The following is an 11483-nucleotide window of genomic DNA, read 5'->3' on the forward strand; positions in this document are numbered from 1 at the left end:
TCTCCTAGCAGAACACGGACCACTGTTCCCCGCCTTAAGGGGTCTCCAGAGTTGCTCTTTTCAATTCATTCTTTACCAGGAGAAAGGGCTATCATTTGAAAATGCAAATCTGATCCTGCTGTTTCCTTATTTAATATTTTATAAATAATCCTTTTGCTATATCTGTAGTTCTCAAATTTGCATCAGAATCACCCAGATAACACTTTAAAACATGGATTGCTGGAACTCACGCTCATAATTTTTGATTCAGTAGGTTTGGCATAGGGTCTAGTAACTGGCATTTATAAGTTCCCAAGTGCTGATGATCCTGCTTGTTTAGAGATACATTTTGAGAACCACTAGCTTGTGGTAATAAATCAAATTCTTCAGTGAGAAATTTACTAAGCCATTTAGGGTAACCTATATTTATACTATACTAAATTTTATACTATACATTTTTAGATCCATCTTCTACCCTCTGTCCTCTCAGTTCAGGCACACACAGCTTTCTTCTCAGTTACATCAAACCAACAACCATTCTTCTTGTATTCCCTATTCTGTCCCAGGTGTGTTTGATATGTAATGTTCTTCCTCATTGACTTTAATCTGTCAAAATTCTACTTGTACTTAAAGGCCCAGTACAAACAACCAAAATCTCTTTTTGAAAGAATCTTGGCCCATCTCCGAACTACCCTTCTTCCCAAACTTCTAGACAGGATCAGAATCGTGGGCAACTTTCTCCGTTGACACTTCATACTGCCTCTTCCATAAAACCCTAAATTAGAGATGTTCATTTCTATGCTGGTGTACTTAGCTCAATTATAAGCTCCTGAAAGATAGGAATTTTCTTTGCTTTCCCTTTCTTTTCCTTTCCTTTTCCCTCCCTCCCTCCCTCCCTTCCTTCCTTCCTTCCTTCCTTCCTCTCCTCCCACTTTCTTTTTGAATTGTGAGAGCCTAGCAAATAACTGAATGAATGAGTCCCATCAAATATTTATGGAATTTAGTTGGATATATGGGGCAGCTTAACTTAAGTGATGGGCCATCAGGTCAACTCTTAATATTGTTCATTGCTGGACACATGAGCACTTGGGGAAAGATTAGGTAAGCAGTTGGATGATCATTCACCTGAAAAAAATAGATTTATAAGGGAACATTTTTATTCTGGGCAGTCAGTAATAACCAGTGGTTTTTTTATAGGAGCAATGCATGTAAAGAAAGAAGTTACAATGGTAAACTGGCTCCTTAATAACTACATTTAGGTAGAGGGCAAAGGTAAATGCAACAAGTATTACTCCTAATAGTAATATGTTCATATATAAATACATATCACTGTTAAGGTCTTAATACGCACCAAGCGTTGAGCTAAAACTAAAGTAGAAGCCATTTTATCTGAAAAAAATCAGAACTTTTCCAGCATAATCAAATGAGATTCATTTTTGCAGAAACATTCCTGGGGTCATGAATTTTCCAAAGGGTTTCTCTGAATTCCTGGAGATTAAAATCAACCACTTTTAAATCTTCTGTGATATCATGACCTTGGTTCATTGTTTCTTTTTCAGTCATTAACATATCTAAGCCAGATTTTTGTAAAGTCTTTGAATATGATTCAAGCATGTCACTTCCCTGGAACTATGACATTTATAATTTCACTTTACAATTGATTTGCATCACTTAGTGAAAGCCTTCTTAAATGATTCATAAAAATACAAATAGATCTTAATAATTAACTTCAAACATATAAGTCAACATATCTTTCACCAGTCCTTCAATGAAGGGCTAAGGCCTTGCCTTCAGATATGAGTCCATAAAATAAGACTTCTCGGGCTTCCCTGGTGGCGCAGTGCTTGAGAGTCCGCCTGCTGATGCAGGAGACGCGGGTTCGTGCCCCGTTTCGGGAAGATCCCACATGCCGCGGAGCGGCTGGGCCCGTGAGCCATGGCCACTGAGCCTGCGCGTCCGGAGCCTGTGCTCCGCAAATGGGAGAGGCCACAACAGTGAGAGGCCCGCATAACGCAAGGAAAAAAAAAAAAATAAAAAAAAAATAAGACTTCTCTGTCATCCATAATCTTTTAATACATTAATTAGATTTCTATTTGTGCTGCAGTTGAATGGAGAGAAAAATGTAAGGAACATGGACAGCAATCTGAAGGCAAACTCCTCTAGATTTTTAAGTTTCCCTAATCGTTTTTAAAAAATTAATTAATTAATTTTTTTGGCTGCGTTGGATCTTCATTGCTGCACACGGGCTTTCTCTAGTTGTGGTGAGCGGGGGCTGCGCTTCGTTGCGGTGTGTGGGCTTCTCATTGCAGTGACTTCTCTTGTTGCAGAGCATGGGTCAGGCGTGTGAGCTTCAGTAGTCGTGGCTCGCGGGCTCTAGAGTGCAGGTTCAGTAGTTGTAGTGCACAGGCTTAGTTGCTCCACGGCGTGTGGGATCTTCCCGGACCAGGGATCGAACCTGTGTCCCCTGCATTGGCAGGCAGATTGTTAACCACTGCGCCACCGGGGAAGTCCTTCCCTAATCTTTTACAATAATGTTGCACACACCACTTTGGGGAAGTTGGCTTTAATCACCTCTTCCAAAATATTCACTTATTTTTGTTGAAGTAAACCCTCTTCCTTTACAAAATCACGTCTGATGTGTTTACATAGCTCTTTATTAATCAATCCATTCCATTAGAACATTTATTCTGAAAGTCAATACAACTGATCCTGGGCACATGTAAAATTTAACTGCTAAAAAGAGGAGTATAAGGGATTACCTGAAACTGGCTTACCAGAAACCAGCATCAGATTATTACAGATTAATCAGAGTAGCTTAGAGAGTAAGGAGTGAGACGGAGGTCAGTTAAGAAGTCAGTTCAAAGAACTTGCCCTGTACTTCACATACAAATGTCAGGACACATCTGGTGAGGTAGGTACTATTGTTTGTGAAGGATTCCATTCGCTCCTTTACAGTGTTTCTGAGTAGATCCATAATATAAGGACTCCTGTTTTTCTCTTCCCCGCCTACTCACTGTTCTCCAAGGAATGCAGAACGGGTGATCAGATTGGCACTGAAGAGATTGTCAAAGGAGCCGTGAACACAGGGAGCACCTCTATTCTCCGATCTTTTTTGCCAACTCTTGTCATGAACAAGACATGTTGTTCATGTCTCAGTTGTGTGTTGTGAGCTTCTTCCTAAGGTAAGACAGGCCAGCTGATGATTAGTGGCTTTGCCTGTCTTGATTCATTTGAATCTGGGAGAGGTGGATGGGGACCTGTTTTGCCTTGGGGCTTAATCAGTTTTCATTCCGGATTCACTAGCAGTGGCCCACTGTCTCTTTCACACAGCTGGTTCAGAGCACGTGGAGGGAAGAGGGTGTGACTGATTTCACAGACGTATTATTCTTATTTTACCTATCATGTTATCATAGCTTAGGTGTATTATCTTATTCTGAAAAATCCCAAAGAAGTAGGCACTACTATTAGATTTACAGATGAATTTGAAAATAATAGAGGTTAGATAACTATGTACTAGAATTCATATTATTCTTTTATAGTTTACTCTTTGATTGAATCTTTCTGTCATTCCTATTTGATTGCTTTATTATGATCTACTGATACATCAGCAGGCATGAAAACCATGACTTTGTAAGATTGTGAGGGTGCTTGGAAATCTCTTTGCTACCACCAGCCCCATCCTACTACCAATATTGTCCTTTAACAGGGACAGAGTAGTTCCTAACATCTGGATCAAGAAGACAAACCTGCCAACAGATAATGTTAATTGTAGGGGAAAAAGCTTATAGACCATCCAGCTGAGCCCTCTTATGTTACAGAAGAGGAAACCCCAAGGCTCGGGAAGATTAAGTGACCCATTGAAGCTCACATAGTCTGTAGATGAGGGTTGCCAAGGTTGGGTCTATGAACTCCTACTCCAGTGAACTGCTACTGTATCTTTTAAAACACTCGTTTAAATTATCTATACATTGAAATTAGCCAAAATCAGACCTAATCTTAAGAAGAGGTTGTGGTAAAGGAAACTTCTCAGTGGTTTTTAACTGACAGAAGAAGATGAGGGGATTCGGGGAGGGAGAGGGGATGGACATTGAGCCTTGGAATAATTGTTCTGGTATGGGATTCCCAAATGAAAAATGTGATTATTTTTTCCCCCAATTTTTAAAGTATACAGAGTGATGCCATATAACTGGGATAGTTAGTTAGTTATACACACTTCCTCATTTGCTCAGCTTTTTCATTTGTGAAAGGGGAATGATGATAGCGCACAGCGCATAAGGTTGTGATGAGAATTAAGTGATGTAAAGTACGTAAATGTGCTAAGTACAGTGCCAGGGTACACTCGATAAATAGTTTGTGGCTGCATTGTTGTTGTTGCTATTGTTGTTTTCTGGTTACACTGGCATATAATGTTTCAGATAATTATAATTAATGCCAGGGTAAAGGGGCAGTGAAGGAGGCATATGTTTTAGTAAAAATATTCTGATGTAAATTCAATTGTGTTCTACTTCTATCCTGGTTGAAAACCACTGCTTTAAAAGTTAGTCGCATTTTCATATCTATTTTAGTGACTCAACTGAGCTTTATATAGAATTTGTTTGAGTCTGTATATACAACAGTATTATAATTTGGCAGTAAACGGTAAACTGAGTCAAGATTGGTTAGTGGAAGAATCTTGGCTAGACTTCAAGTCTCTTGAGCCCTAATCTGCTTCTCCTTCCTAGACTGTGGAACTAACCAAAACAGTATCTTCCTTTAAGCCCCCAACTGAAGGTTTTCAGTTTGTAGCAAACTTTTCGTCCAGCCCCATTCAGATGACCTGCCTGCTCACCCCAGCCCGTTTCCATTTTTCTGACTTTGAGCCCTGCCACTTGACGAAGGCAAAATGTTTACCCTACCAATTAGTTTAGCGGAAACCTCTCATGTTTGATATTTTAACAGACAGTGTTTCATTATGCTCTCTTGATTTGAACAGAGACATTGCTGTTCCTGAAGGCAGCCAAAGCACAGTCTGAAGTGTAGAGTTACTGAGTTACAGCCCAGAAATTGAGACCACAAGGAAGGCTGGACTCCATTGAGAAAATGCATCAGCAAGTGTGGGTACAGAGGAATGCTTAAGAAAAGATTATAATGAACAGCATCAATAGATGTGTGTGTGTTTTATGAATAAGAATACGTGTATTCATGCTCTGAAAGTGCTTCGAAACTTCTGGCTGAAAGGTGCTTTTAAGATTTTCTCCTGGGGCTCTCCCTGAAATAATATGCCATTTTACATGCAGGAAATGGTCAGTTTCCCCAGGCTCCCACACACCAGTGAGAAGTTGTATCTTCATTGTTTAAGACCCTGAAACTCTGTTTTATAGTATTTCTGCAGCAAAGCCAATGGTCAAAAATTAGTTCAGATCTTCTGTGTCTAAAATACATAGACAATGGGATTTCCCTGGTGGTCCAGTGGTTAAGACTCAGTGCTTCCACTGCAGGGGGCACGGGTTTGATCCCTGGTCGGGGAAGTAAGATCCCATATGCCTCGCAGTGCAGCAAAAAAAAAAAAAAAATCCCCCCCAAAATAAAATAAAATATATAAACAATTGTCAACTACAAAATACATACATACAGTTTCTCTTTGGGGGTTAGGAGTTTGAAGAGGTAAACAGGGAAAAGGGAAGGGGAAGAACATTCCAGGTCGGAGGGGTCTGGTGATAGAAAGGCCTGAAGACAAAAGGCATCATAAAGGCATCATGGGGCTTCCCTGGTGGCCCAGTGGTTGAGAGTCCGCCTGCCGATGCAGGGAACACGGGTTCGTGCCCCGGTCCGGGAGGATCCCACGTGTCGCGGAGCGGCTGCGCCCGTGAGCCATGGCCGCCGAGCCTGCGCGTCCGGAGCCTGTGCTCCGCGACGGGAGAGGCCACAACAGTGAAAGGCCCGCGTACCGCAAAAAATAAATAAATAAATAAAGAAAGAATAAGAAGGCATCATGGTTGTTGGAACATCAACTGTAGGCAGCAAACACATGCGAACAAAATTGGTGAGAAAGAGATCCATCTGAAGTGTCCAGGGAAAGTCCCATCCAATCAAGAAGTCTAGCTTGACTTGGAGGAAGCATTTCCTAGAAGGAATTACAAAACAACTCCTACCATAGGAGGATGTAAACATATTCTTTCTCCCTCCTTGATTTTATGAGAGGCTATTAGGTACTTAATTACTGTTGAGGTAAGTATATGATTTTATTAATGCAACTTAGAGTATTTTGACATAGCCCAGTCTGATGGTTTTCTTTATCCTGTTATAGTATTTCAGAGAGATATATGTTTTATTGCAAAACACAACAAAGAAAAATTAAATTGAATGACCAAATATCTATGAATTTCTGTTGCCAGCCATAACTTTAATATTGAAATTTTCTGATGGAATTATTATTAAAGGATGAGATCCCTGGTTCAAAAAAGAAAGTCTAGCTTGATGTACACTTTTAACTTGTGTTATGTACATTTGTATTTATAATTTACATATTCTACCAAGTTCTTCTATGAAACTGAAACTTTTGTATCCATCTTCATTCTTGCAGTACTCTTCAGAATGTCCCAGTATTCTTCAGACTTTGAGTTTATTATTGTTACTGTTAAAATATGACACTAATGATCAGAACAACTTGTAATTGCATTATGTCATTTAATCCTCATTATAACACTGGGAATAAGGCACTGTTGGTTTTCTTATTTCTATTATATAGAGGCTTAGAGATATTAAATGACACAGGAAGTGGCATAGCAGACTTGCTTGTGGTGTTCCTGTGATGTGATGTGATGTTATGACCATTGAATTTCTTTGAATGTCCCCGAGTATTTCTTTCTAGAACCACCCACCTCCCCACCCCCACCTGTGTCTACTAAGTTACATTAGACTCTTGGCCCAGTGCCAACTCGAAGTGCAATACTTACCTTACCTCTCCTCCTTCTAGATTTTTTTCAACGTAATCCGCAAACCACCCTGGTCTTCTACATCGACATCAAATCGTGAAATTTTTAAGTCAAAATGTGGGGCATCATCATCCATGCCATGTGCTATATTTCAGCCTGATGTGTCTACCTAATTTTGTCCCCCTGACACTGTTGCCTATCATGTGGACTATCTCCTCCAGCTCTGTGTCCCTCTTGAACTTGAAACCATGAGTCAGCAAGGCTCTAAAGGAATGAGAAGCAGGATTTTTCCAGGAAACAGTGAGGTAATGCACTTCCCAGTCCTTGAGCTGTAGAAGGATATCATACCAAAGTTAGGTACTTGGGGACACAAGGCCTCCTAAAAAATGTAGCCAAAATGAATACCTCACAATTCTGCCAAGGTTCAGCCTTGCCAAACCCTGAGAAACTTGCCTGCTTTCATTCTGGGGAGATCTGAACTTCATTTCTGAAGAAATAAAGAATGCTTGATTTCATCCTCAGGGCTACATATTTACCCTGTGAATGTGAACATCTCAGTCACACCAACAATTTTGCTACTTTCAGAAATAGGAACTACCTGTTCATGGGCTCCAGCAGGTATGATTTGAGAGTCCCTTTATTCATGTGCAGGACACAGCACTGTCCTGGGAGCTGGTAATACAGCAAGGAAGAGGACAGGCCTTTTACTACCTGACAGAAAACAGGAAAAGTAGAAGTTCTAAGAGGCATTGTCTGGTCGGTGTTGTTTGATGACACTGAGCTTTCCTCTGACCATTCCTATTTACCTCTTTCTAAGTTGTCTTGGCAAATAGATTTTCCAAGTTTTCTTTTCATGGAAAAGTCTGCTGTGAGCCAAAGATGTAATTTCATTATCTTGGTTTAAATTCAATTTATACTAAAGTAAATGGTGAATCTGCCATATTTGAAGTTTGGAAAGTCTGGGGGCGAGAGGAAATTAACGAATTCCTGCAATTCTTGTCTCCCCTGAAATAGGTTAGATCTACCCATCTTGAAAGCAATTTCAGTTGTCAAAACATCGGCCTTATTCATGGTTTTTGGATCTTGACAACCATCACAGTTTGGTGAGTAGCTCCTACCTGCCTGGCAGGAAGTTATATTTAGTATTGTGTGAAACTTTATTTTCCAGTTCCAGACATACCCAACCCTTGCTGTTGAGTTCCAGTACTCACACTTCCAAATAAACAGAGTTTCTGGAATTCTCCTATGTCTGATAGATGCTTTGACAAAGGTTTTCACTGAATCCAGAATAACCCGACACCAGCTAGGCTTCCACTGCTCAGAGACAGTTTATTGTTGTTTGGCCAAATTAAACAATTTTATTCTTTGTCATTCGTTGGCCTGTCTAACCAGTGTCCAAAATGAGACTTTTGGCATTTAAAATCACATTATCAAATTTAAAAGAAAGAAGAATTTAAGAGTTTTGAAATGAGACTCCATCCATGTTTACTCAGTTGTGTCACGGCAATATGCAGACCAGTGCCTCACAATTATATCTGAAAATCTGATGTAGTCCTGGCATTCAATCCTAATGATAGATTTGTGTTAGAGTTCAGAATTTGTTTCCATACTTTCCTTCCTTGTAGATGTGCTTTGTTCCTAAATATTCTTGAGTAGTCTAAGATGTCACAATGCTAATTAAGTCCCAGCTTCTCCTCTTCCAGTCCACCCCCTTTCTTAATTGCTGTGTAACCTTGGAAGAAGTAATCAACATTTCTGACCTTCACATCCCTCATCTGCAATACAAAGATAGTAAATTATCTGCTGCATCTGTCTCCAAAGACTGTTGTGAAGAATGAATGAGATTACAGATAACTTTTCCAAAACATGCATTTAATGCAAACCTTGGGTAGATCAGGTACTCAATAAACGTAGGATGGTTGAATGGATAAATGGGTGAATGGATGAGAGAAATATATAAAGGAAAACATTTTATACACTGTAAAGTAGTGCTCATTTTAAAAAAGCTAAACTATGAGACTTGTCAAAGCCCTTTGTATTCACAGTGATTTTTCATGAAGGGAGTTCCAGGTGAAGCATTTCCTGGGACTGCACTTCTTAGAACACATGTTAGCTAACCATGATAAGGCCAGTCAACGACTGTGTAACAAACTGTTGAGTGGGATTTGGCCGTTGCTCCGAAGTTATGACTGGGACTCAGAGCTCTAAGGAATCATTAGGTAACCAAAACATCTGTGTAGAGTCACAAATAATCACAGGCAGAAATCTCCCTTGGGGAGTTATTAAGAGGTATTCATGTAGTTCTGCTTGTTCCCACTATCACCCCAGACCCCCACCTACCTCCCATATCAATCAATGTGAAAAAGACACTTTGAGCGAGTGGTAAAAGAAGGAGGAAATTTGTCAGGGTCATGAGTTGCTGGACTAGTAGAACGTACACTGAAGTCTGAAGTCTTCTTATACTTTTCTGAAGCCAAGAGAAGGGAGTGGATCCAAGGGAACCACTCATAAATCTTGAATGTCTGCTTAGGCTGCTTACCCTGCACTGGTGTCTACCTATGCAAGTGAGAAGAAATGAGTGAGTGACAGGACGACAGAGAAAGCATCCTCCACCCCCACCATTTAGTGAGGATGTGAGAAGCCCCACAGGTCAAATAAGAACAAAGAAGGGAGTCCCTTGAGTATAAATAGCCACCAAGGATGGTGGGCTAGAGCTAGAAGGCCACAGCATCAAAGGCTAAAGGTATATAGCCAGTGGGGGACCTGAGAGACTTAAAAGATGGACTAGTATGTCTTACCTTAGGCAACTGTGGAAGACCTGACAGGCCTAAAGAAGAGATCACATAGGCTCTGCCAAACATTTGGATTCCACTTAGCACAGGCCAGGAAGAACAGTGGATGTTCCCAAAGAGGGAGAGACACCAACAGCTAAGAAACGTTTATGTTCTTCTTCTCACATACCTCCAAGTCCCAGTGCAGGCCCTGTGGGTGGAGCTACAGGGAGGAGGAGGTAATGCTTAAATGGCTTTTGATCATTACAAGTGAGAACATAAATCTGTTGCAGCTTCCCAATATCATGCCAAGGGTTAAGGGGTTCAAAAATGTAAGGTAAGCTCTTTTGATATTTATATATAAAGGGCAGCTATAGAACGGGCTGCCTGAAAAAGAAGTGAGCTTCCTTTCTGTGGTAGTATGTAAACAAAAGATACAGAATCAGATTGTGGATATGTTGCCAAAGTTGAATGACTTGGGTATCCCAAATGGTCAGTGATGGATCCTGCTTTTGACTCCCATCTCTCCCCAGATCCCATATTTTTAGTCACTCTGCTTGGATAGCAAGGTGGAAAGAGGGCAGTACTTACTCAGCCTCACTGCCTATTTCTCTGAAACATATCCTCTAAGTGTTTGTCCTGTCTCAAATGTAATCCCATCCCATGGGGCGCTAGGATGCCCGAGCAAGAGTCACATATCTGGATAATTCAAGCATTAGAAAGCATCTTTATCCTTTAGTGAAAGCTGTCCTCCTTGGAATTCTCACTTTGCACGCTTCTTTTGAACTCTATATACTACAGGCTAAACTGACTAATAGCAAATACTGTCAATGGCCTGTCTTAAATGGAGAAATCTGAACATGTCTGTGTAGCAGTTGTAAAATCGGAAAGGAAAATCAGCAACCTGAAAATCATCAGCCATTTTATCCTCGGACAAGCACTTTCTACCGGAATGTTAAAACATCAACTTTCAAGCTGTTAGGCTATGTCAGACCTTCGGGGTGCAGTGTTTTAAATCAGAGGTTGGCAAATTTTCCCTGTCAAGAGTCAGATAGTAAGTATTTGGGGTTTTGTGGGCTGTACAGTCCCTATTGCACCTACTCAAAAGCCATATTAGTGCAAAAGCAGCTGTAAGCAATACATAAATTAAATAGTGGAGCTGTGCTCTAATAAAACTTTTATTTACAAAAGCAGGTGGCATATTGGATTTGACCCATGGGCTATAGTTCTCTGACCCCTGCACTAGAGAATCTTGCTTCTGGAATGTTTAAAGGAAATGTCATTGGACTTTTATCACTGTTATAAAAAATTTATGGTTGTTATGGAAAAACGTTGCAATATAGAAAAAGAGAAAAATTGCTAGCATCCTCAGGTAATCACTATCAAGGCAGTATAGTTTCTTTCAGTTATTAGTAAGTTGTTTTATATTCTGCGAACCTGCTATTTAAACAATTTTATATTCTGCTTTTATCCTTAACATGACTGTGTAAGCTTTTAATATGTTATTTTAAACTTTTTATTGGCATTATTTTCAATAGCTGATTCAATGAAATCATTGAATAAATATGCCAAAGTAGAAACTACATAAGCAACTATTTCTCTTTTGTTAACTATTTAGCTTGTTTCCCATTGTTTACTTTTGGAAGAAATACTACAGAGACACATTTATATATATTTCCCCTCTATTTTAAGTATTTCCATAGGTTAGACCTTAGGAAATGGAATTACTGGGTAGAGGTTTTGAACGCTTGAAGGCCCTTATTACATATTGCTAAATGACTTTCTAAGAGGTCTTTTTTTTTTTTTTTTTTTTTTTTTT

The sequence above is a fragment of the Lipotes vexillifer genome, unplaced genomic scaffold (assembly GCF_000442215.2).
Source record: "Lipotes vexillifer unplaced genomic scaffold, Lipotes_vexillifer_v1.1 scaffold84, whole genome shotgun sequence".
Taxonomy (NCBI): Eukaryota; Metazoa; Chordata; class Mammalia; order Artiodactyla; family Lipotidae; genus Lipotes; species Lipotes vexillifer.